The sequence below is a fragment of the Vulpes lagopus genome, chromosome 23 (genome assembly GCF_018345385.1).
Source record: "Vulpes lagopus strain Blue_001 chromosome 23, ASM1834538v1, whole genome shotgun sequence".
NCBI classification, from domain to species: domain Eukaryota; kingdom Metazoa; phylum Chordata; class Mammalia; order Carnivora; family Canidae; genus Vulpes; species Vulpes lagopus.
The window spans coordinates 42834762-42860700 of NC_054846.1; the positions used below are offsets into that span (position 1 = coordinate 42834762).

General features: G+C 35.2%; 1 pseudogene; it reads left to right on the forward strand.

The window, feature by feature from the left end:
• The first annotated feature begins 745 nt into the window (after positions 1-745).
• On the forward strand, positions 746-24152 carry LOC121481015 (annotated as a pseudogene).
• The last annotated feature ends 1787 nt before the right edge of the window (positions 24153-25939 follow it).

Below are 25939 nucleotides of genomic sequence, written 5' to 3' on the forward strand. Positions count from 1 at the left end.
GATTTCTCAACATAAGTTTTTAAGATATTAAGCAGTCTAATTATTTTCCAAAGTAGATGCGTGCAGTAACAGCAACAGGAATATAATTTTAGAATTAGGCTATTTTCAACTTGGCTTTGTAGCACAGACTTTAGAACCTGCTTTAAATGTGGAACTTGTAAAAAACACATATCACAAATGAAATAAGGTGGTATCTACACCCACATTTGAATGGAGAATTCCCAAAAGCATTCTGAAATGTCCACATAGTTGGACATGTTCCTGCCATGCATAATTATTTTTTGATTCCCTCAATTTCACACTCTGATTGTTTTTTCCATTGCCAAGTGTCCTGGAAGGTAGATGGCCAACTTGACATCTTTTCTACGTTTATATTCACCTGTCCTCTTTTCTGTATAGCTATTACCCTGCTTTTTGTATGCAGGCTTTCACATTCACTATAAAGAAGTGGGCGCATGAAATAACTGGTGTTCTGATTCATGGTACAGGCCATAGGCACGGATTTGGGTGAATTGCTACTTTGATAACTGTATTCAGGACCCCAAAGAACTGGAGCTTTGAAATCTTTCAGATCGTCTCTTCTTATTTGTGTATATATTTAATTCAAATAGTGTGTGATGATAGACTATCCTGTGAAGAACGTAGCTAGAGCTAGAAACTCGCACAGCTAGACACATTCCTGAGTGGGAGGACGCCTAGGCCTTGATGCAGCAATAACTTATCTGATTGTGTCCAAGAAATACGAATGGCAGCCTTTCCACCCAACCTGAAGCAGTCTATCTCGGGAATTGTATGTTTACAGCTAATTGCAGTCAGGTACATGCCTGGTGGTTGGGCTGGATTCACATGAGCAGCCAAAGGGGATTTAAACATTTGTGTTGTTGAAGAAAAGGTCATGCTGATATATTGATGTAACAAAATTTTCAATATTTATCCGAATCAACCAAAAATATGTTTGTGTAATTGGACTATTCATTGCAGCCTAATCCTGCGACATCCGGTGTTCTTCATCCTTTTGGGGAAGAAGGGGAAGAGAGACACAAACTGAAAGCATAACATTTAGTTCTTATAGCCTAATATTTCATTTTAATTACATAACAATTTAATTATGACTTGTGTTAGCAATAGGATTCTTAAAAACTTATTTTTGGAAGGTAGATTATGATTTTTTCCCCTAAGCCATTTGCTTCTTCTTGTCCTCATTCCTTTATTATTTCAATACTTGAAATTCCGATAAAAGATGTATTTTTAAGTGTTCTTGTCCTTGGAAAAATATCAGTAGGCTCCCAGTGAATGTCTTAAAGCAGTGAAACTGCATTCATATTTTGCATTAAAATGACAGATGAAAGGAGACAGACCTCGATGCGGTCTAGAAGCCAGGCAGCCAGGTGCTTAGTAAGGATTATGTTTGCTAATTTAAAAAGGAGGGGTGGGGGGAGACAAAGGGCTTTGCACATCAGCGGTCTAAAAACAGGAACAGGAGCACTGTTGAATTCAAGCTGTGTCATCTACTCCATCACAGCCGGGAGCCACCTTCCCCCCTCCTCTACTTTATTTCTCCATTTCCTCAGTTTCCGCCCACAGGGATTGTTGCTACCACCCCTTCTCCTCCACGGGGCATAGGAGGGTGGCCTGGCACCCTCGGCTCCCCGGACAGCTGGTGCAGCAACAGTTCTAGAAATCCGCTCACTGTGAGTGCTGGATACTCTGCGAGCGCTCAGATCACACACTGTGCTAACATGCTGGTGGTTCCATATTTTAAGTTCTGCGCTTACCACTATTTAATAAACTATAGTAAGATCACCCCCAGGAAAACGTTTGTAGAAACTGTATTTCAGAATGAATTTTTAAATGCTTGTGTGTGTGTGTGTGTGTGTGTGTTTTCCTCTCTCCTTTCTAAAAATTAGGTCAGGATTGAGAGACTGTTCACTCATAATAGGATAATGATAGAGAGGTGTTTACTTCTGAGGCTTTTGAATCAAGGTTGTAAGGACAGCAATTAAAAGTGTATCACCGAATTCTGCTCCAGAAACCAATAGTGCACCATTAACCAAACTAAAATTTAAATTAAAAAAAAAATCATCCGTGGCAGGAGAAGGATGAGCACCCATAGCACAAGGGATGCCATTGCATTTTCTTTCCCTACACCAGACACGACTGGGGGCTCCTTGCACCATCCTTTCCAAGGGCCTCTAAAAGGCATTCTTTCAGGTGCCGAGTGCTTTACACCAACTTAAAAGGTGTGACCAGGAAAAAATAAGGACAATTGCTAGCAAACGCCAGAATGAGTTCTGTCCTTCTAAGAAATCACCCTGGGAGACTGTGTACATTAATTATAATGATGCTACTAAGGCTTGAAACACTTTTGGAATTCATTAACTGAAATTGTTCCGAGAACCTGTTTTACAAACCAGCTAAGAAAATGAATTTCATTACCTTATAGTCACACTTTGTCTATTCTCACCGCCATGAGCCAACTCAGGATGAGTTTAAAAACAGACGTTTCATAGCCAGTTTGAATTTGGACTGGTTAGCATTTGTCACCATTGGAACTTACCAGTTTCTGATTTTTTTTAAAGAATTTCTCCATTCAAATATTCATAAACTGTTTATTGAATTTCAAAAAGCAGTTCATGAATTGTTCAGCATCTAGCAGGATTGATTAAATAATATCTAGACCATTTCCATAGAAATAGGCTTATTATTATTACTAACTTCAACTATTTTCATGTGTCAGGTCAAAAGAAAATGACGTTTTAAAAACTCATGAAAAAGTATGGTTCATGAGTTCTCAGAGGTTCCAGAAAATGAGACTGTCACCCTTAGGTGAAAACTGACATAGTGAACTGCATATGCTTCAAGAGGAATGAAATGCAGAAACCTGAAAAGACTGTAATTAAAAATAAAACAGCCGCCTTTGTGGTTTTAACCATAAAAACCAGTAGAAGAAAATATAATTTGATTTTTCAGTTTCATGTGAGTAACTCAATCATAACAGCTATAAATAATACACTTAATTTAAAAACAATCCAATCACCATTTTTATGGTTTCTTTCATTGTTTTTTTTTTCATTTTTCCCCAAATTTATATATCTTTCTTAGAAACCCTGACTATGTTTATTATTAAGTAACCATTAAAGGCAACTGAACACAACTTTCAAAAGCCAGGTTCACTGAAGTATTGCTCATAAAATTAGTAGTAAAGTATTCTAAACAATAATCTAAAATACTGCCACCAACTATTATCGATATTCTTCTAATTAAGTATAACAATATAACAAAATTTTTAAAAGCACAAGTAGTAGGTCATGAATGGGTTATATTCCAAATCTTTACACACTAATGTTGCAAAATTAGCTCACTGTACAGTTCAGGTATGGAGAGGAAGAGTGAATTATTTATTTTATCTCTATTTGGTCTGGTTTGTATTTGATCTGTATTTGAGCTCATGAGCACCTACTTGATACCCTCTAGGCAGTTACCAGGCAAGTGTGTGTTTGTATGTGTGTGGTAGGAGGAATGACATCTAGCCAAATATCTGAAATCTTTCACACTTAGTTCAATAAATACAACGATTTTTAGCAATCTTATCCAATCATGTTCAATTTCTACAGGAAATAAGAAAATTTCTATTTCTTTGTATTTTACCTTCCTCCTCAGTAACCATCTTGGTTTAGTAGGGGAAAGGCAAGGCCAATCCCTGTTTAAACTGATGCAGAAACCATATGCAAAAACCTACCTAAAACTCGAGGGCTTTCCCACCACTCCCCCTACTGCCCTACTGGAGTATGATATGGTATGGTTGTTTTCATTATGCACGTATTTTTGTTCACCTCGTGACTGTTTCTGTTAGTAAAGGTATAATGAAAGCATTTCCTCCATCCCAAGATTTGCCATCTTATAGTAGAAAAATATATATAAGACTTCAATTACTCTTTCTGTAATTATTCCAATGTTGTAACAAGCTAATCTTGCATATATCATGCTTTCAATATCTTTGCATTCACCTCTCTCTGGATAAAGAATATGGTTTGTAGTTGGCCAAAGTCATAAAAGTAGAACCAAAATTCATATCCAGATTTTCTGTCTCCTAATGCAGTATAGGGTGCATAAGATTCACTCGGTTATATTGTTAAAATTCAAGTTTTTATCCGTAGGTCTAAAATGTGTCTGGGATTCTTTACTTGTAACAATCTACCAGGTAACATAGACGCTGCTGCTTATCTTGCACACTTTGAGTAATAGATCATATTCCTTATCCAAATAATTGAAATAACAATATGTTTATAAGGTTTTATGGATATGTTTTGGTATTTAACAAGATTTCTTACACTCCTTTCCCTAAGTAACCACAAGTCTTTAACATTCTATTGAGATCTGCCAAATGTCCTACTGTGGCATATATCTGCACTATCCCTCAAAATATCCTCTGCGACAAAACTCCCTGTGCTTCATAGTTAAAGCAGAGCTGATGTGTAACCCGGCACTGTCTCTTGAAAGATTTTGATGAAGATTACTTGACAGGATGAGCACTGGGTGTTATACTATATGTTGGCAAATTGAACCCCCAATAAAAAAAATACAAAAAAAAAAGATTTTGATGAAGATTAAATGACATAATTAAAGTGAAAATGCTTAGCAGTTTTTCTGGAACATAGTAAGATTTCAATGTTTTCGTAATGAAAATTTGCTCTAAAACAGTTAAGTGAAATGACTGCCATATTGTTTTTTTTTTTCCTGTCTAAAACAAATAGAATCTGGTTCTAAGATCTAACTCATTGACCAGAGTTTGAGAAGATTCTCAAAGGCATATTTATTTTCTAGAAAGCAGGGATAGTAGCTAGTCTTTAACATATATTGGTCACAAAGACCTTCAAGGCTCAAATATTTGATCACTTGTTAACCTGTCCAGTCTGGCTTTCATTCTCCTTTCCTTCCTTCTTCCAATTATTTTCATTATCATCCATTAATTGAATTTCCTACTCCCTTCAAAATTTCTGGTTTCAGGTTTTAGATAAAAAACAAGTTTAAGAAATTAAATCATTAGCAAATAGATTCCTGCCACTAAATTATCTTTCCATAAATAATCATATTTGGAAATAAACTATTTCTTAATACAAATGAAGTTTTTTTCTTTACTTTTCCAATCACAATGGTATGAAACTGGAAATCAATTATAAGATGAAAACTGGAAAGTTAATATATATGTGGAAATTGAACAACATACTACTGAACAATGGGTCAAAGAATAAAGCAAAAGAGAAAAAATACCATGAGACAAAATGTAACGTTAAAAATGTATGGGATGCAGCAAAAACCATTCTGAGAGAGAAGTTAATAGTGATAAATGTCTACTTTGAGAAAGAACAAAAATTTCAAAATGAAACAAAAAAACAAGCCTAACATTACACCTCAAATGACTAGAAAAAGATAAAACAAAGCCCAAAGTTGGTACAATAAAGGAAGTAACAAGATCAGAGCAAAAATAAATGAAATAGAGACTACAAAGATAATATAAAATATAAATCTAAGAACTGGCTTTTGAAAGATAAATACAATTGATAAACTCTCCAAAAAAAAAAAAAAAAAGAGAGAGAGAGAGAGGGCTCAAATAAAAAAAATGAGAAATGAAGGAAATGTTACAATTGATACTACAGAAATATAAAAAATCATAATATACTCTTTGAACAATTATATGCGAACAAGTTGGGCAACACCCAAAATGCATAAGTTGCTAGAAATATGCAACCTAGTAATATTCAATCATGAAAAAATAGATGGATTACTAGTAAGGAAATTGCATCAGTAATCAAAATCCTTCCAACAAACAAAAGTCCAAGACCAGATGGCTTCACTGGTGAATTCTACTCACCATTCAAAGAAGAATTAATACAAATCCTTTTCAAACTCTTCCAAATTGAGAAGGACAAATCATTCCAAACTTATGTTATGAGTCCAATATTACCCTTATAACAAAACAAGACAAGGAACCCACGGGAAAATCACAGGCCAATATCACTGAAGAACATAGATGCAAAACAAATAAAAAAAAATTAGCAAACTGAATACAATAATACATTAAAAATATTATACACCATGCTTAAGTGGAATTTATTCCAAGGATGAAAATGTGGTTCAACATCTGAAAAATCAATCATCATGATACACAACATTAACAAAATGAAGGCTAAAAATCAGATGATCAACTCGATCGATACAATAAAAAAATTGACAAAATTCAGGAATTTATGATTTAAAAGCTCTCAAAAATGTATATAGAGGGAACATACCTCAACATAATAAAGGCTATATATAACAGGGCCACAGCTAGCATCCTTCTCAATGTTGAACATTTGAAAGCTTTTCCTCTAAAATCAGGAACAAGACAAAGATGATCATTCTTACCACTTTTATTCCACCCAGTATGGAAGTCTTAGCTACAGCAGTTGAATGAATGAAAGTAAGAAAGAGAAAAAGAAGGAAAGAATAAAGAAAAGTCATCCAAATTGAAAAGGAAGAAATAAAACTGTCACTATCTACAGATGACATATAAAGAAAACTCTAAATATTCCTCCAAAACACTATTAGAACTAATCAACAAATTCAGTAAAGTTGTAAATACAAAATCAATATACTAAGTCTGTTTCATTTCTGTATACTAATAATGAACTGTGAGAAAAACAAATAAAGAATACAATCTCATGTACAATTCCATCAGGAGAATAAATTACCTAGAACTAAACAACCTAGGAAGTGAAAGACCTGTGCACTGAAAACAGAAATTAATAAAAGAAAGAAATGGAATGATGTTTCATGTTTATGGATTAGCAAAATATTGTTAAAATTCCCCTACTATCCACAACAGTCTATTGATTCAATCCAATCTGTATGAATATTCCAGTGGTGGGGAGTTCCCAATCAAGATTTTTAAACACTGTTCAAATACTGATCTCACCCACTCCACAGAACACAGCAAATCACACCAACTGACGGAAACAAATCCTCCTGAAGCACCAAGGGCTGACTGAAAAGCTACTGAACAGGCAAAGACAGAATGAAAAGAAAACAGCAAAAGATAAAGAGATCCTGTAACAAAGGGATTTCCCATCACTGGATGCTGCAAAGAGCAGTGGGGAGGGATAGTGCTGAGGGACTAGGAACAGATCACTCTCTGTCCTTGGGCACAGAAAACAAGCCACAGTTTAAAAAAGGCACAAGCATATAACATGAGAAGTCTGCTGAGTGGTGGGGAAACTACAGGGAAGCTCTCCGGGTCAAAGGGACTGGAGAATGACATGGTTTATGTTTCTACCCCACATTAAAAGGCTGAATGGAGCAGGGTCTGGCTGCAACTGGTGAGTTCTATCATCCCTGAGCTTGCAACATTAGTGGGCCAACTGTCTACACACCCACACCAACCCCACTCAGGATGGGGTATGGAAAAAAAAGCCATAGCTTAAGAAGGATGAAGAGATGTGAGAACACTCTTTCCTCTCCTACCTTAGAAGCCCAACTGGAGCAGAGTCTGGATGCCATAAAGAACGAGTTTAGATGCCATAAATGGAGAATCTTGACAATGTAACTGGCAAATCCAGATGTCACAAAAGGTGGGTCCAGTTATCATAGAGAGCTGGCAACCTCAGCAAACCCAGAGATCTCAAGTGCACACCTGCCATAGGTGTATATGAAACCCTGACAGCTCACATCATTCTTGATGATGAAAACTGAGAGCTTTCTCTCTAAGGTCAGGAACAAAATCCATTTCTCTCCATATCTATTAAACATAGTCCAGGAAGTTCTAGCAACAGCAATGAGAAAGAATAAAGAAGTAAGAGGTATCTTTATTGGTAAAAAAAAAAAAAGTTAAATTGTCAATACTTGCAGACAACATGATAGTGCATGTAGAAATCCTAAAGACTCCACCAAAAATTCTACTAGAGGTAAAAAATGTCATCAAGTGTCAGGATACAAAACTAATACTCAGAAATCAGTAGTGTTTCTTTTGTTTTTTAAAGATTTTATTTACGTATTCATGAGAGACACAGAAAGAAGAGGCAGAGACTCAGGCAGAGGGAGAAACAGACTGCCTGCAGGGAGCCTGATGTGGGACTCTTTCCTGGGACTCTAGGATCACGCCCTGAGCCAAAGGCAGATGCGCTTAATGGCTGAGCCACCGGGGCATCCCTCAGTAGTGTTTCTATACACCAATCACAAAGTTGTAGAGAGAGAAATTTAAGAAAAAATTCACACCATTTACAAATGCACCAAAAGGAATAGGATATCCAGGAATGAACTTAACGAAAGGGGTGAAAGACTTGTATTCTGAGAACTATAAAACACTGATGAAAAAAACTGAAGATGACACAAACAAATGGAAAGATATCCTTGCTCTTGGATTGGAAGAATTAATATTGTCAAAATGTCCTTATTATCCAAAGCAATCTGTAGATTCAATACAATCCACATCAAAATGCCAATAGTATTTTTCACAGAACTGGAATAAATGACATTGGCCTTTATATGGAATCACAGAAGACCCTGAAGAGTCAAAGCAGGCCTGAGAATGAAGAAGAGAGCTGGAGGTACCAGCAAGATTATGTAATGGGGGAAAGATAGTGTTTTCGACAAATGATGCTGGGAAAAGTGGACAGCCACGTGTGAAAGAATGAAACAGGACTACTTTCTTAACACCATATGCAAAAATAAACTTAAATGGATTAAAGACCTACATGTGAGACCCAAAACTATAAAAGTCCTGGAAGAAAACACAGGCAGTAATTTATCTTATAACACCAGCCCTAGCAACATTTTTCTAGCTATGTCTTCTAAGATAAGGGAAACAAGAACAAAAGTAAACTATTGGGACTACATCAAAATAAAGTTTTTGCACAGCAAAGGATATCAACAAGAAAACAAAATGATTGAATGGGAGAAGATATTTGCAAATGACATATCTGAATAAAGGGTAAGTATCCAAAATATATAAAGAACTACAATTCAACACCCCAAAACCAAACATCGTATTAAAAATGGGCAGAGGACCTGAGTAGGCATTTTTCCAAGGAAGACCAAGACAGGTGGCCAAGAGATCATGAAAAGATCTTCAACATCGCTCATCGTCAGGGAAATGCAAATCAAAACCACAATGAGATATCACCTCACACCCATTAGAATGGCTAAGATCCAAGAAGACAAGAAACACGTGTTGGTGAGGAGGTAGAGAAAAAGGAAACTTTGTGCACTGTAGGAACCGTTGTGCACTGTTGGTGGAAATGTAAACTGATGTAGCCACTGTGGAAAATAGTATGGAAGTCCCTCAAAAAATTAAAAATAGAAATACCATATGATCTACTCATTCCACTTTTGGGTATTTACCTAGGGAAAACAAAAACACTAACTCAAAAACATATATACACCCCGATGTGTTTATTGTGGTATCATTCCCTATAGCCAACGCATGGAAGCAACCTAAGTGTCCATCAGTAGATGAATGTATAAGGGAACTGTGGTATATTTATATATATATATATATATATATATATATATAAGATGGAATATTCCATATATATAATATATATATAAAATAGAATATTGCATAGTCATACAAAGGATAAAATTATGCCTTTGAGGGTCTTGAAGGTATTATGCTAAGTGAAATAAGTTAGACCGAGAAAGACAAAGACCATATGATTCCACACATAAATAGAATCTAAAAAAGTGAACAATGAAAAGAAAGCAGAATCAGAACTATAAATATAGAGAACAAACTGATGGTTGCCAGAGAGGTGGGAAGTTGGGCAAGATGAGTGAAGCAGAGAGAGAGAAAGATAGGCCTCTAGTTATATAATAGCTAAGTGGCAGAAATAAAAAGCAGAGCATCAGTAATACAGTCAAAGATATTGCGTAGTGATGTAATGAGACAGATGATAGCTCTATTGTGGTGAACGCTGCATAATGTGTAAGCCTGTCAAATCACTAGTTGTGTACACCCGAAACTAAGATAACAGTGTGTGTCAATCATACCCAGAGAAAAATTGCAATGGCACTTTTCACACAAATAGAAAAACTATCTAAGAATTTGTATGGACCCTGAAAAGGCCTCAACCAGCCAAAGCAATCTTACGAATAACAAAGCTGGAAATATCACAGCCCTGGATTTCAAACTATATTACAAAGCTATCATAATCTAAACAATATGCTGCTGGCATAAAAATGGACACAATAAATCAACGGATCTGAAAAGAGAGCCCAGAAATAAACCCATGCCTGTGTGGTCAATTAATTTACAATAAAGGAACCGAGAATATACGATAGGGAAATGACAGTGTCTTCCCTGAAAGGTGCTAAGAAAACTGGATAGCCACATGCAAAAGAATGAAAACTTGATCATGCACAAAAATTAACTCAAAATGGATTAAAGATTTGAATGTAAGGCCTGAAACCATAAAACTCCTAAAAGAAAACATATAGGTGATAAGCTGCTTGATATGAGACCCTCCAACTACGCTTCGGGTATTCACTGGTGAATTCTAAACCCTAATCCAGGTCTTCCCTACATGTGTAGACGACTCAAAATTTTTCTTTCACTCCTTAGAGTTTTTTCATGCTGCTCAATCTTGTGCCTCAGATAGCTTTAATTTTTGCCAAATATCTAGAGTGGAAACTAACATAGTATTGATCTTAGTCCTCTGCACAGCCCATCTTATTGAAATCTTAGTCCCTTCTGTTTTTATTTTTTGTTATTCCATCCTTGTAGAGCTATGCTCCTTCTCTATGTGTTAGTAGAGGCCTTTTCCCTGGTACATTCTTTGCTCATCAGTCTCCTGCCCTTTGTTCAGAACCGAAGGAAAGAAGTAACTGTAAACTGTTGGTTTGCTTAACCTTACAAGTACTGTTTTTCAGAGATTATGTACTCTATGTATTCAGTCGTATTCCAATGTCTATAATATGTTAATGGGAGCAAGGAGTTTATCTGTGTTGTTCATCACTGTATCCAAGTGCCTAAAATCGGTAACTGTCACATAATAGGAACTCAATAAATTTGTATTGAACAAATGAAATACACAGTGACCTCATGAAACCCCTGTCTCAGATAAACACCATCTCCTTCTTTCTTTCCTTCTATTGTCACAGAGACAAGGCTCAGAGCATAGAGCTCTCTCATTCCGGAATGAGCAGACCCATGTTAAATTTACCATCTCTATTAGATTTCATTATCCATAAATTTCTTTACTTTCTTGATTGTTCTAAACAATAAGATGGCACACTATTTGCGAAGGAGTTTTTATACTTCACAGCAGAGTCAACCTTCAGTTGTATTGCATTTCTCCATATTCCCGAATAACAAACATGTTACCCACAGCTCTACAGCCCATTCTCATTGAAAAGCCCAAGTTAATCAGGAGAATAAAAATCAAAGTTAATGAGTAATATATCTCTTTCTGGTTTCCACCAATCATATTCATTGTTTTCTGTAATATTTCAACTCACTTTTGCTTAGACCATAGGAATATAGGAAGAATTGTTTTATTTATTTATTTATTTATTTGAAGAATTGTTTTATAATGACTGAATTAGGCCCCTGGTGCCATGGAAAAGAAGAAAAATTGATTTAGCCATTCTGAATGGTCCGTTAGATTTTGCAAAACAAGAGCCCTATTTAAATTAGTGACACTTGAAAGATTTCTGATTTTAATTATGATGGGTAATCACAGTAGGCAGCATTTAGAAGTTCAAAACATAATTCTTCTTGATTGTTGTTTTTTTTTGGCTTAGGTCATTGGCAATTTGTGAAGAAGGAGTAGTTATCCATCACAGACCTACACCTGAGTAATTTGTATTGTACAGAAGAAGAGTCTATATTCATTTTGTTTCTACTGATAAAGACAGCCCTTGAAGCAAAATAGACATATTTAGAGATGAAGAGAAAAAGCCATTTTTATTTCTACTGATCTGAATTAAAAAGTAGATCATAGGATCTAGGTATTCATAATTTCTAGTTTTTTTCAGGGAACAAATCAATTTTGAATAAAAAGTTAACATAAAACTAAGCCTTTCATTGGTATTCTCAGAACCTTCTCTCATTAAAAATATCTTAAGCTAATTTTAATAAATGTATACATTCATTCAATAAACTTTAATTAAAATAAACAAAATTATTTTTCTGTCTCAAATCTTGAGCATTGCTTCTGAAAGCAATGTTCCAAGTATATGTATATATAATAATAATATCAGTGTAATCCTCATTTTTAAGGCCTCTTGAGCTACCCTATATTTGTTTAGAAAATAATGTTCTCTTAAAATTAAAAAAAAATCAGGGATGTCTGGGTGACTCAGCGGTTGAGCGCCTGCTTTCGGCCTGGAATGTGATCCCACAGTCCCAGGATCGAGTCCCACATCGGGCTTCCTGCATGGAGCCTACTTCACCCTCTGCCTGAGTCTCTGCCTCTCTCTCTGTGTCTTTCATGACTAAATAAATAAAATCTTAAAAAAAAATCATTTGCTCTTATCTAACATGAAAACATCAAACCATATAGTTTTGGATAGAAGTAAAAAATTATTTCACATATTTATTATTTTTACTGTCTTATGTAGTTAACTACTGATATTACGTATTTAACAAAGTCCATTTTGATTTATGTATGTTTTCTAATATTCATATTTACCTTTGACTAATCATCTAACATTTGTTTTCTAAACTCAATTTAAAAAGCATAGCTGGAGAGGCTAGTGGGTAGCCCAGTTGGATAAGTGATCTATTTTTGATTTTGGTTCAGGTCATGATCTCAGGGCCCTAAGATCAAGCCCTGCACTGTGCAACCCACTGAGCATGGAGCCTGCTTGAGATTCTATCTCTCTCTCTTCCCTTCTCCTCACTCAAACTCACTCTCTCTCAAATAAATAAATCTTTTTTTAAAAAAATTCACAACTGGAAAATATCACCTCCAATGAAGAATGCTTTAGAAAAATAATTTCATGTGTCTAAACTAGTTTTCTAAGAACATTCATTTTCATCTGAAATCTCATTTCCTGGCACCTGTGTGGCTAGTGGTTAAGCATCTGCCTTCAGCTCAGGTCATGATCCCAAGATCCTGGGATTGCATCCTGCATCAGGCTCCCTACAGGGAGCCTGCTTCTCCCTCTGCCTATGTCTCTGCCTCTCTCTGTCTCTCTTATGAATAAATAAATAAAAACTTTTTTTAAAAAAGCATTTTTTTTTTACTTAACGATTCCTTGTTTTAAAGATTTTATTTATTTATTCTTGAGAGACACAGAAAGGGAGAGACAGAGACATAGACAGAGAGAGAAGCAGGCTCCATGCAGGGAGCCCCACGTGGGACTCGATCCTGTGACACTAGGACCACACCCTGAGCGAAAGGTAGATGCTCAATCACTGAGCCACCCAGGTGTCCCTACTTAATGATTCCTTATAGTAAAATTAGAATAATCCGTTTTGGTTAGCATTTTCTTTATATGATAAAGGTAAAAATGATTTCCAAATAATTTTAAAAACCAGGCCAAAAGCCACTTGAAACTTATTCAGGCATGATAAGTATTGTTATCTAAGGGAATTAAAGCTTATAGCAATAGTTGAAATTTAGCCTATGATGTGTTTATTAAGATGAGCATACTCTTTATTGAATATTTTTGAAGTATATGTGAGAATAATTGAAGAAGGAGAAACAATGTTGACATGAAGAAAATGAGCACTGAAAGAGGGATCCCTGGGTGGCGCAGTGGTTTGGCGCCTGCCTTTGGCCCAGGGCGCGATCCTGGAGACTCGGGATCGAATCCCACATCAGGCTCCCGGTGCATGGAGCCTGCTTCTCCCTCCGCCTGTGTCTCTGCCTCTCTCTCTCTCTCTCTCTGTGACTATCATAAATAAATTTAAAAAAAAAATGAGCACTGAAAGATATAGGAAAATGTTGATGATGAACTATCTCAATTCATGAGGGATAGTATAAGTAGTTGAGTTGAACTGAAGCACTAAGAATTTAAGTGAGGTAAAAGATATTTCCTAATAATGAAGGTTATTAATTATTGGAACATGTTCTTAAGAGACCTGCTGGAATTCCCACTTTTTAAAGTAGAAACTAATAATTGAACAGCAGAGAAAATTCCTAATAGTAAAGTAAGAATAGATAGGTTTTCTCTTACTATGAAGAATAATCAGCATATTTAAATGCAACTCAAAGAATTTTCACTTTAAATTGATATTAAATATTTGATTTAATGTAAAGTCAATAAGCCACAAATCAGATATGTTGGTTATAACTTTTGGAAACTTGACAACATAGTCATAAATATAGCAAACACGCTTTTCTACCTATAAGAACTAATGGGAAAGCAAAGTGCTTAGGTACAAAATAATCATACCAGAATAAATAGATGTCGTATATTATAATTGGTACAAAAATATAAAATCTTCAGAAAAGTTTTAATAAATATATGAAACTACTATAAAAATTATTTTAAAATATTTAAAAATATGACAGAAATCTTAGAAATCAAAACTTATGTCATGAGCCTCTATAGGCTCTCCAAAGTCTTTTCTGGTAATTATGGGCTTATGCAATTTGAAGCAAAATCTCAAATGAGGAAAGTTGAATTTTTTTGCAAGTATGACTTGGAATATTAACTAAATTGAGATAAACAAGATCAGCCAAGACATTTTTAAAAGGAGAATGAGATTACTTGTCATGTCAGATCTTAAAATATATCATAAAGATAATTAGAATTTCATAGAGAGTGAATTTTTATGAGTAGTATAATGCAAACTTCTCCATTTTTTAAAAATGCCTATGAAAAGATTAAAAAAAAAAAAAGGAAAATTACTGGAGTGCCTGGCTGGCTTAGTCAGTGGAGCATGTGACTCCTAATCTCAGGGTCATGAGTTTGCGCCCCACATTAGGTGTAGAGGTTACCTAAAAATAAAATCTTAACAATAATAATTATTATAACAAGAAGATTATTACATGTAAAAAGTGAGACTCATAGTCAACTCACTGTCAGATTCTATTAAAAATTTCTAATAATTACAAAGCCAACAAAATATCAATTAAAAACAAATTGGCACTGTGACCTAAAAAGGATGCAAACATTTCTCCTTAAAGAGATGCCTTTTATATTATTCAGTGATCTTATGCTTAGTCCAGAAATGTAAGATTGAAACAAAAATATCAGAAAATAATGTAACAAAAATAATATTGTAACTGTATTTTGTTACTTTTTTCACCAAACCTTTTATTCAATCTCCTCAGTTCTACGGGTTATCAATACTGTGTTTTTAGTTTACCAATCTAGTGATTGCTTTTTTTGGAAATGTAAGAAAATATCTATATATATGTTTGTGTATTTATTACACAAAAGATAGCAAACTCTATTTATTGTTTGACATTTTGCTTTTCTCCAGTTCACATTATATCCTGGAGATTGCTACATTTCAATTTATAGGCATATTCCTTATTCCATTTTGCAGCTGCATGGTAATGATTGTGTAGACGGATCATAATTTATCGAATCAGAACCAAATTAAAGGATATCTGGGTCATTTCCAGTAACTGGACACTATTAATAATACCACAAAGAATAACTTTGTACAGAAGTAGTTTCATATTTTTGTTGATCTATGTTAGAAATAGACTTCTAAAAAAGAACTAGTGAGTGAATTGGTAAATGCCTAGCGATTTTTCTAGATCTTGCCACATTCTTCACCAGAAGTGCTGAATCATTTTGCACTCTCATCAACAATGTATAAGTTTTAATGTTTTCATATGATAGTTTTTTTCTCAAATTGGTGGATTTTGAGCAAAGAACTAAGAGATATAATTTTAATTTTAATTGTTATTATGTATAAGCTTGATCATCTCTTCACATATTTAGGAGATTTTTATTTCTTCCTCTCTGAAAAGTCTGTTCATATATTAGAATAATTAGCCTTTGGTGTATATTAAAGATATCAAATACTTCTCAGTATGTAAATTATCATTTGTATTTTTTTTTACTATTTTCTGGAATGCAAGTTTTAATGTGCTCAAACCTAGTAACATTGAATCATAATTAAAATTTTCCCTTTTCTCTGGTTATAAAACAATTTACTGATGCCTTGTTTAAGTACGTGGTGGCTTACATTTCCACATTTTCATCTCTGGTTCATTTGGAATTTCTTGTGTGCTATGATGTGATATATAGATCTAAATTTGTCTCTTCTGAAGTGACTTCACAACAATATCTAGTAAAAAATCCTATTTCCTCACATATTTGGAAATGTCTTACTATATTATAGGACTATATACCCCAACACTCCCCTTTTTGTGCATTTTCTAGAAATTTCTACTTGTTTATTTTTCTAATATGGAAAAATAAGACTATATATATTTTTATAGAAATCATGCAAATTTACAACTTAGGAAGAAATGGCATTTTTATGATATTGAGTTTTCATATCCAAGAACAGTATATGTTTTTGCTTTTTATTTGTTTCTATCTGTTATGTATCTTTTTGGGGGTTTAAACTTTTCCTTATATAATTTTTAAACAGTTTTAAAAAATTTGTACCTAGGTTCGTTCTTTCTTTCTTTCTTTCTTTCTTTCTTTCTTTCTTTCTTTCTTTTTGTTATTGTTGCTATGGAAAATAGGATTTTTCTCTGGCATATCTTCTAATTGATTATTAATTATATTCATTGCTGTATATTTCTTTCTCATGATTTTATAATATTCTCTTATTTTTTTGTAGTTTTCCCACTAATTCTCTTCAGTTTTCCAGGAATATAATCATATTTTCTGTAAAACTCATCTCAATTTTTATTTCCATTCCTCTAACTGCATTCCTTTACCTAAGTTATTGGCTAATAGCTTAATACCATGTTAAATAAAAATGATAAGGGTGGCAGACTCTTTTCAGACTTGAAGAAATTCAAGTCAATGTGTGCTCAATGTATTACTCTTTCAATATATTAGGCAACATTTCTACAGACAATCCTAAAATTAAATGAGCCTCATAGTAAGCACCTATTTCTCCTTATCAGATTGATGGGTTGACTGTGACTTTGACCATCTCCTCTGACCTCAGTTTGGCTTAACTCTGGGCTATAGGTTCAAGTTTACTGCACATGTCTTTTCATGCTAAAATCCAGGTTAAAGTAAAAGGAATTAAAGAGATAAATGTTCCACTATTTGGAACATACTGTTTTCATATGAAGGTCAGGAGTTCAAGGAAAGAGAGTAAACATATCTTTTTGAAGTATCTGCTTAGAACTGAAAACTAGTACTTCAATCTTGTTTTATTGGTCAAAGGAAGTTGTAGAGTAAAGTCTAAAATCAGCGGAACAGGAAAGCATACTCACCCTACAAACAAATCTTGCCCTGGAAATAAAATAATTATTTAAAACAAAAACTAATTTTTGCCTTTGTTTCCCAGGAAAGGAAACAGTCAAAAAAAGCAAGACAACTGACAGAACGAGAGAAGATATTTGCAAATATCTTATCAGATAAAGGGCTAGTGTCCAAAATCTATAAAGAACTTATCAAAGTCAGCACCGAAAGAACAAATAATCCAATCCAGAAATGGACAGAAGACATGAACAGACATGTTTCTCCAAAGAAAACACGAAAATGGCCAACAGACACATGAAAAAATGCTCGGCATCACTTGGCATCGGGGAAATACAAATCAAAACTACAATGAGATACCACCTCACACTGGTCACAATAGCAAAACTAACAAATCAGGAAATGATGTTGCTGAGGATGCCGAGAAAGGAAACCCTCTTACACTGTGGTGAGAATGCAAGCTGGTGTAGCCACCCTGGATAACAGTGTGAGGTTCCTTAAAACGTTGAAAATAGAGCTACCCTACAACCCAGCAATTGTACTACTGGATATTTGCCCCAAAGATACAAGTGTAGTGATACAAAGGGGTACCTGTATCCCATATTTGTGTATGTCCACAATAGCCAAACTATGGAAGGACCCCAGATGTCCATTGACAGATGGATAAGGAAGATGTGGTATATGTATGTATATATGTACATATACATAACACAATGGAATATACTCAGCCATCAAAAAGAATGAAATCTAGCCATTTGCAATAACGGGTATAGAACTAGAGGGTATTATGCTAAGCGAAATAAGTCAATAAGAGAAAGACAATTATTTTTTTTTAAAGATTTATTTATTTATTTATTTATCATAGACAGAGAGAGAGAGAGAGAGAGAGAGAGAGAGAGAGAGAGGCAGAGACAAAGGAGGAGGGAGAAGCAGGCTCCATGCCGGGAGCCTGACATGGGATTCGATCCCGGGACTTCAGGATCGCGCCCTGGGCCAAAGGCAGGCGCTAAACCGCTGAGCCACCCAGGGATCCCCCGAGAAAGACAATTATCATATGATTTCACTCATATGTGGAATTTAAGAGATAAAACAGAGGATTATGGGGAAGAGAGGAAAAAGTTAAACAAGATGAAATCAGAGAGGGAGACAAACCATAAGAGACTCTTAATCATAGGAAACAAACTGAGGGTTGCTGGAGGGGAGGAGGATGGGGCGGATGGAGTAACTGGATATTGGATATTAAGGAAGGCATGTGATGTAATGAGCGCTGGGTATTATATAAGACTAATGAATCACTAAACTCTACTTCTGAAACTAATTAACACTACATGTTAATTAATTGAATTTAACTTTTTTAAAAAAGAGAGAAAAACAAAACCAAAAAGACAGAAGAGTAGACTATGCTAAAAATACATCCACCAATTCCATTTTATTGAATTAAAAATTTTTTCAAATTAAAATTTTAACCTGGAATGAAGGTTGAATTTTGTCCAATTTTTTGCCCATATACAGAAAAAAAATAACATATGATTTTGTTAGAACTAATAACATAATTAATTATATTAATGAGTCCTTACCGTGGAACAAATTATACTTTCTTTAAATGGACTACATTTTTGTCATGACATTATTTTATTAATGTGCTACTGGATTATGTTTCTTAGTACTTTGAGATTTTTTCCCATGAGTATTCATAAATGAAATGTTTTTTATTTGTGTAGTCAATATCAGGTTTAGATTATAATGGCTTTCCTTTTCCTATTCTCTATAACATGTAAGTAACTTTTAGTTAGAGATTTTCAAGTATTGGCAGACGTACAATGTGAAGCTATATATGTCAGTCTTATTTTGTTGTTGTTTCCCAGTGTTGAGTTTTGTTTGTTTTTCAGAAAAACTGGTACTTTTACTCAGCTTTTCCTATAATAGTGTGGAGTTTCAATTTTTTTCCTATTTGTGTCATTTTGATAATTATAGTTGTTTTGTTTTGTTTTATTTTTTAAGTAGGCTCCAAGCCTAGCACAGAGCCCAACACAGGGTTTGAACTCAGGACTCGAACATCAAGATCTGAGCTGAGATCAGAGTCTGATGTTTAATTGACTGAGCCACCTCACATGCCCTGATAATTATAGTTGTTAAGAAAGTTATACATTTCATCTTAATGTTTTCAAAATTACATACAAATACTATACAAAGTCAGCTGACATAAGAATCACTAAATTTCATGTTGCAGTATTTTTTCTTTTCCCTTCTTTTTGTTTCTTTGAAAAATGAACCTCACCATGCAGAAGGGGTCAACAAGGAAACATGTCTATCCTCACCCTGACACTAGGTCAAGGGGAGGAATCTCCCTTCAGAATTTGTAAACTACAAGTGGGTTATTGTGCAAGACTGTGGTCTGAAGTCATATTAACTTTATTTTTTATTTTTTAAAAAATAGTGTTATTTATTTATTTATTTAGTGTTAGTTATTTATTTAGTGTTAGTTAGTTATTTATTTTTTAAAAAAATAGTATTAGTTGTGTCTATTTTGCCCATTTAAAAATATATATTTCTTTGCTACTTTACTGTGTTTGTTTCCATTTTTATTCATTTATGCATTTACCTTTAACTCCTTCATTTTACCTTTTTCAATTCTCTCATTAGTCTATTCTGAGTTGTTGAATAAATTATTATTATTATTAATGTAAGCATTTCAATGTTATAAATTTTTCTCAGTGCTATTTTAGCAGCTTCCCATAGATACTCATAAATAATAACTATTGTTGAGTTCTACAATTTAATTTTTTTTATTGTCCCTTGGTATAAGAGGTGATTTTTAAAGAGTTTTTATTTTATTTTCCAGTGGCAGAGACTTCCTGCTACTTCTCCTCTATTTTTTCCTTTTATAATAATTATATTATTTTAAAATCTAAGAAATTGGAAATGAAGGAGATGGAAGTAGTGAATATGAAAGAAGGAAGATGGAAAGGAAGTTAGGAATTACAAATGTGGGTGAAGAACAAATAACAGAAACAATATTAAAAATAAGAAAAATTATTTTAATTAAAATATAAACTAGGTATATAGATAAAAAGGGACTACTATACTCCTCCCAGAATCAGCCAAATAAGATCCATATCAAGACATGTCTTGGTAAAATTCTGAATTTCAAAAAGAGAGGAGGATCAAAGCCTATATACTTTGAACAAAAAGAGAATAGCTTTGAATTTATATCATAAATTAAAAATTACTAAAAGGCAGTAGAGAAATAGTTAAAGGTATTGAAGAAACAAGTTTAAAATTCAAGAATTTTATAGAAAACCAAGTTTTTTTTTCTCACATTAGACGAGTTTCTCAGACATACAAGGACTCAGAAAGCATACCATCTAAACACTTATTGAATGCACTATTAATGCATGCACACACGCACACACACACCACACATATATCTTTAAGATTTCTTGTTATATTTAGCAATTATTATAATATGGCATGTATTTTGCAAAGATTTAGGATAAGTTGGTGATGAAAACAGAAGTAGACCCTGTTTTCATAGAGCTTTGCAGAGAAAAATATAAAACAGAAACAAAAACAAAAAACCTGACAACAATCTAAATCTAAAACATACACATAGTATGAAAGAACTTTTTAGGTTTTAATGTAGTTGGTTCTTGATTTTGGAAGTTCACTTTATTTGTTCAGTTTTTCTCTTATGGGTTGGATAAATTTTGGTTCTGAATTTTTAGGCTAATGGAAAATGTGATTTTTGAGTCACATCCTTAATCATACAATTCACATGAAATTCCTGATTTAAAAAAAAAAACAATTTAAAATTATTGTGCTCAAAGAAAAGCTAAACAACAACAAAATAATCTACCCTCTCCAAAAAGGGAATTCTTGACAAAGATGGAACACTTAAAGATTTTTGTGTTGACCACTGTCAAAAAACATGTTTAGAGGGATGCCAGGGTGGCTCAGTGATAGAGCATCTGCCTTTGGCTTAGGGCATGATCTTGAGGTCCTGGGATCGAGTCCTGCATCGGGGTCCCCGCAGGGAGCCTGCTTCTCCCTCTGCCTGTGTCTCTGCCTCTCTCTCTCTGGGTTCTCATGAATAAATAATTTTTTTTTCAAAAATCATGTGTAGAATAATTGCAACTATGTATAAATTTGCATATCAATAAAAGATTCTTTTAAAGGTCGATTTGTTATAGTGGTGAATTTACTGTAAATAATATAGTATGACTTTAGTATACTTACTATACAAATAACTAATCGCACTTTTTAAGGGACTTACTGGAATCTATTTTTCAAAAGATCAAAGGCCCCAAAAAGACAATTTATGCAGTATCAAGTTATTTTATTAAATTATGTCCAACCTCACTGGAAGAAAGTTTAAATTGGCTTAAATATTGAGATATAATTTTTAGCCTATCAAAACAAACACACATATTATTTATTGACAGAGGACTTTTAATTTGACATTACATTTCTGGAATGAATTTTGATAACATCCATCAGAAGATTTCCATGTTACCAGAGGGGAATGTGGGTGGGGAGATGAGTGAAATTGGTGTAGGGGACTAAGAGAACACTTATCAAGATGAGCACATAGTGGGGCCCAGGTTGCTCAGTTGGTTAAATGTCTGACTCTGGATTTTGGCTCAGGTCATGATCTCAGGGTTGTGGGATTGAGCCCAGATTGGGCTCTGTGCTCAGAGCAGAGTCTGCCTGGGATTCTCTCCCTCTTTCCCTCTCCCTGTTCTCTAATAAATAAACAAACAAACAAATAAAATATTTTTCGAAAGATGAGCACTGAGTAATGTACAGAATTGTTCAATCACTATTGTACACCTAAAACTAACATGACACCATATGTTAACTAGTACTCGAATTTAAAAAAAAGGCTTCAATGTTCATAATTTTGAGCCAATAATTCTACTTATATAAATTTATCCTAGGTATTACAGTCAGTAACATGGACATAGACATTTCTATAAGGGCATAACATGTAACAGTGATTCAAATTAGTGCTTTTGGATTTCTGGATAAGCTTGTTATTAGATTAGAGATGGATACATCTCTCTCCTAGATTTCCACAGAAATGGCAAAAAGGAAGAAACAAAAGAGGAAAACCCATATCAGTGCTGAAAAAGTCAGTCTTTTTAAGCTTTAATGAATCTATGTTAGTATGCATGCCAAATGAACTTCTTATATGAAGGTATAAATGCTGGGGAAGCAATGGGGCAGAGACTCATAACATCACTACAGATTCAAAATGGAATATTTGTCCTTGAGACCAGCTTATACAAGATATAAAGACTTTAAACTTGCATAGAACACACCTGTCAGAATGAGAAACAGGATAGATGGATTACAAGCAGTGATCAAACAAATTTAAAGAGAAAACATTTTGGCCTGGAAAAGTTCTAAAATTCTTTCTAAAGCAATTATGAATAAGGAAAAGAGACCTAATTTTAGACGAAGTCTGGTAATAAGAAGGATGAAGGGAAAACAAAACAAAACAAAATTCCACAACTACCCTTAGAAACCAAATCAGATTTTCAGCAGACATTTGTGCAATATTGAGCAGGAAAAAAAAAAGAGTTCTAAAGTAAAAAAGATTGCGTGTTTGGGAAATATTTATCCAAGCAAATTGTCATTCCTCTACAAAGATGATAGGGCACCATTCTCGGACATGAAGAGACCAATGTCCCTTCTGAGTAAGCATTCTTAAAGACCCTCCCACCACTGTCATGTCTAAACCAGTCTCCCAAAGAATCTGAACAGCTGCAAAAGCTCTTCATCAGAGGTTTGAGCTTTGAAAAAATCGAGAAGAGTCTGAGGAGCCATTACGAGCAATGGGCGGGGGTGGGGGGGATGCTTATGGACTGTGGTAATGAGACATCCAAACACCAACCACTCCAGAGGCTCTCTGCGGAGGAGGTGGATGCAGTCATGAATGTAAGACCATGCAAAGTGGGTGGAGAGGGCTGTCTCAAGAGAAGATTTTCAAAGACCTGGTGCCCACTTAAGTACGAAAAAGCTTTTTGTTTTGTTTTGTTTTGTTTTGTTTGGTGGCATTAAAGAAGACACTGAAGAACATCATCTCAGAGATTATTTTAAACACAAAGGGAAAGTTGAAGTGATTGAAATCATACTGACTGAGGCAGTGGCAAAAAAAGAGAGGCTTTGCTTTTGTAACATTTGACGACCACGACTCTGTAGACACGACTTTCATTAAAAAATACCATAATGTGAATGGCCACAACTGGGAAGCAAAGAAAGTCCTATCTAAGCAAGGGATAGGTAGTGTTTCATCAAGCCAAAGAGGTGAAAGTGGTTCTGCAAACTTTGGTGGTGGTCATGGAGGTGATTTTGGTGGGAGTGACAACTTTGGCCGTGGAGGAAACATCAGCTGGCAAGGTAGCTGTGATGACAGGCAAGGTGGCGGTAAATATGGTGGCAGTAGCGGTGGCTATAATGGATTTGGTAATGATGGTTATGGAAGAGGCAGCCCTGGTTACTCTGGGGGGAGCAGAGGCTATGTAAGTGGAGGACAGGGTTATGGAAACAGGGCAGTGGCTACGGCAAGAGTGGCAGCTAGCCCAGCTGTGACACTAGAGGATGCAGAGGTGGCTGTGGTGGTGGTAGTACAATCAAGTTTGGAGGTGGTGGAAGCTATAATGATTTTGGCAATTACAAATCAATCTTCAAATTTTGGACCCATGAAAGGAATGAACTTCGGAGGCAGAAACTCTGGCCCCCTTGGTGGTGGAGGCCAATACTTTGCCAAATCACAATACCAAGGTGGCTATTGCGGGTTCCAACAGCAGCAGCACTAGCTAGGGCTGTCACAGAAGGGTTTAACTCCTGCCAGAAAACAGCTCAGTAGGAGAGGAGAGCCAAGCAGTGACAGGGAAACTACAGGTTACAACAGACTGGTGAACTCAGGCAAGCACAGTGGTGGCAGGGCCTAGCTGCTACAAGCGGACAGGTCTTAGACAACACTCATGCATATGGGTAAAAAACTCAAGGACTGTATTTATGACTAATTGGATAAGAGGTTATTTTAGTTTCTGCTCTGTGGAAAGTGTAAAGCCTCCCAACAAGGGCTTTAATGTAGTGGGTTTTTTATTTGTTTGGTTGGGTTTTTTTGCTCCTATGCTATTGATTGCTAAATGCAATAGTCGTATCATGATACTGAATAAGTGTATCTAAAAAAAAGGCCAATATACTTCCTTGAAAAAATTAGTCAAAGAGATACTTTGAGTGATAAATTACAATAATGGAAGAACAAAGAGGTTGTGATTTTAAAAAGCTTTAAGGTGAGATAGAGAAAGATGTAGTCTACAAACCCCTAGAGTTAAAAGCAATGTAAAGTTTAAACACTATTCTTAACAGGAAAATAAATAATTGTAAAATATTAATATACTTCTCAGATAACATCAGTAAGAGACTAAATGTGGGCAGAAAGTAAGACCAAACTTGTCAATTATGAAAATAAATGGATAAAGATTTTAAAATATTTGTCTGTGTATTGAAGTGCTGGCAGTCAATTTACTGAACAAAATATACTTGTAGGACTATAATTATTAAAATTGACTCCATCATACTCCTGGCTCCTGAATACCATCTAGATTTCATGGATTTTCAGCCCCACACATACTGGCTAAAAGCTTCATTTTCTTTCTTTCTTTTTTTTTTTTAAGATTTTATTTATTTATTCATGAGAGACACACAGAGAGAGGCAGAGACATAGGCAAAGGGAGAAACAGGCTCCACGCAAGGAACCCAATGTGGGACTGGAACCCGGGAATCCGGGATCACGCCCAGAGCCAAAGGCAGACACTCAATCACTGAGCCACCCAGGGGCCCCTAAAAGCTTCATGTTCTAATTCATAAATTCTCCTTTGGTCCAAAGCCAACATTGACTTCCTCTTTCCCTTCAAAGCTTCTTTCCTTCTTCCCTCACTGATGCCAGATACAAACCACCAAGTGGAAAGGGGATGAGTTCCAGGTTTTCTCTTTTTCCCCTCTTTTCTCTCGAGCTTCAGTAAAAGTAGGACATCACAAGAATGCGCCACCTTATGTGGCAGATGCTACTGTAGTCCAGCAATCTGGAACCATATTTGTATCAGGTATTTAAACATCACTTCTGGGGCACCTCAGTTGGCTCATGGGATCCAGCCCCACATCAGGCTCCCTGCTCAGCTTGTCCCTCTCCCTGTCCCTCTCCCCCTCATCCCCAGTCAAGCTCGAGTGTCCTGTCTCTCAAATAAATAAAAATCTTAAAATAAGTACGTAAATAAGTAAATAACACTTCTTTTGTTCTGTCTGGGCAGTGCTTGTGTGGGCTTTTTGGAACCCATCACTGGAATCTCACATGCAGCATGTGATGTGAGCAGGGCTGCTTCTGCTGATCAGCTTTGGGATGGGAGCTCTTTTCCTCAGAAGTGCTCCACAGGAAGACCTACGACGTCCTTACTTGCTCAGCTCTGAATCTCAATCAGTCTCCGGCACATCTCCTTCACCTATGTCAGGCCAGGCCCCTCCAGCCAGCCTCTGGCCATCAGTTATTTTGTCTGTATATTATAGGCACCAGCCGCAGCACCTTCCCAATTCTGGGACA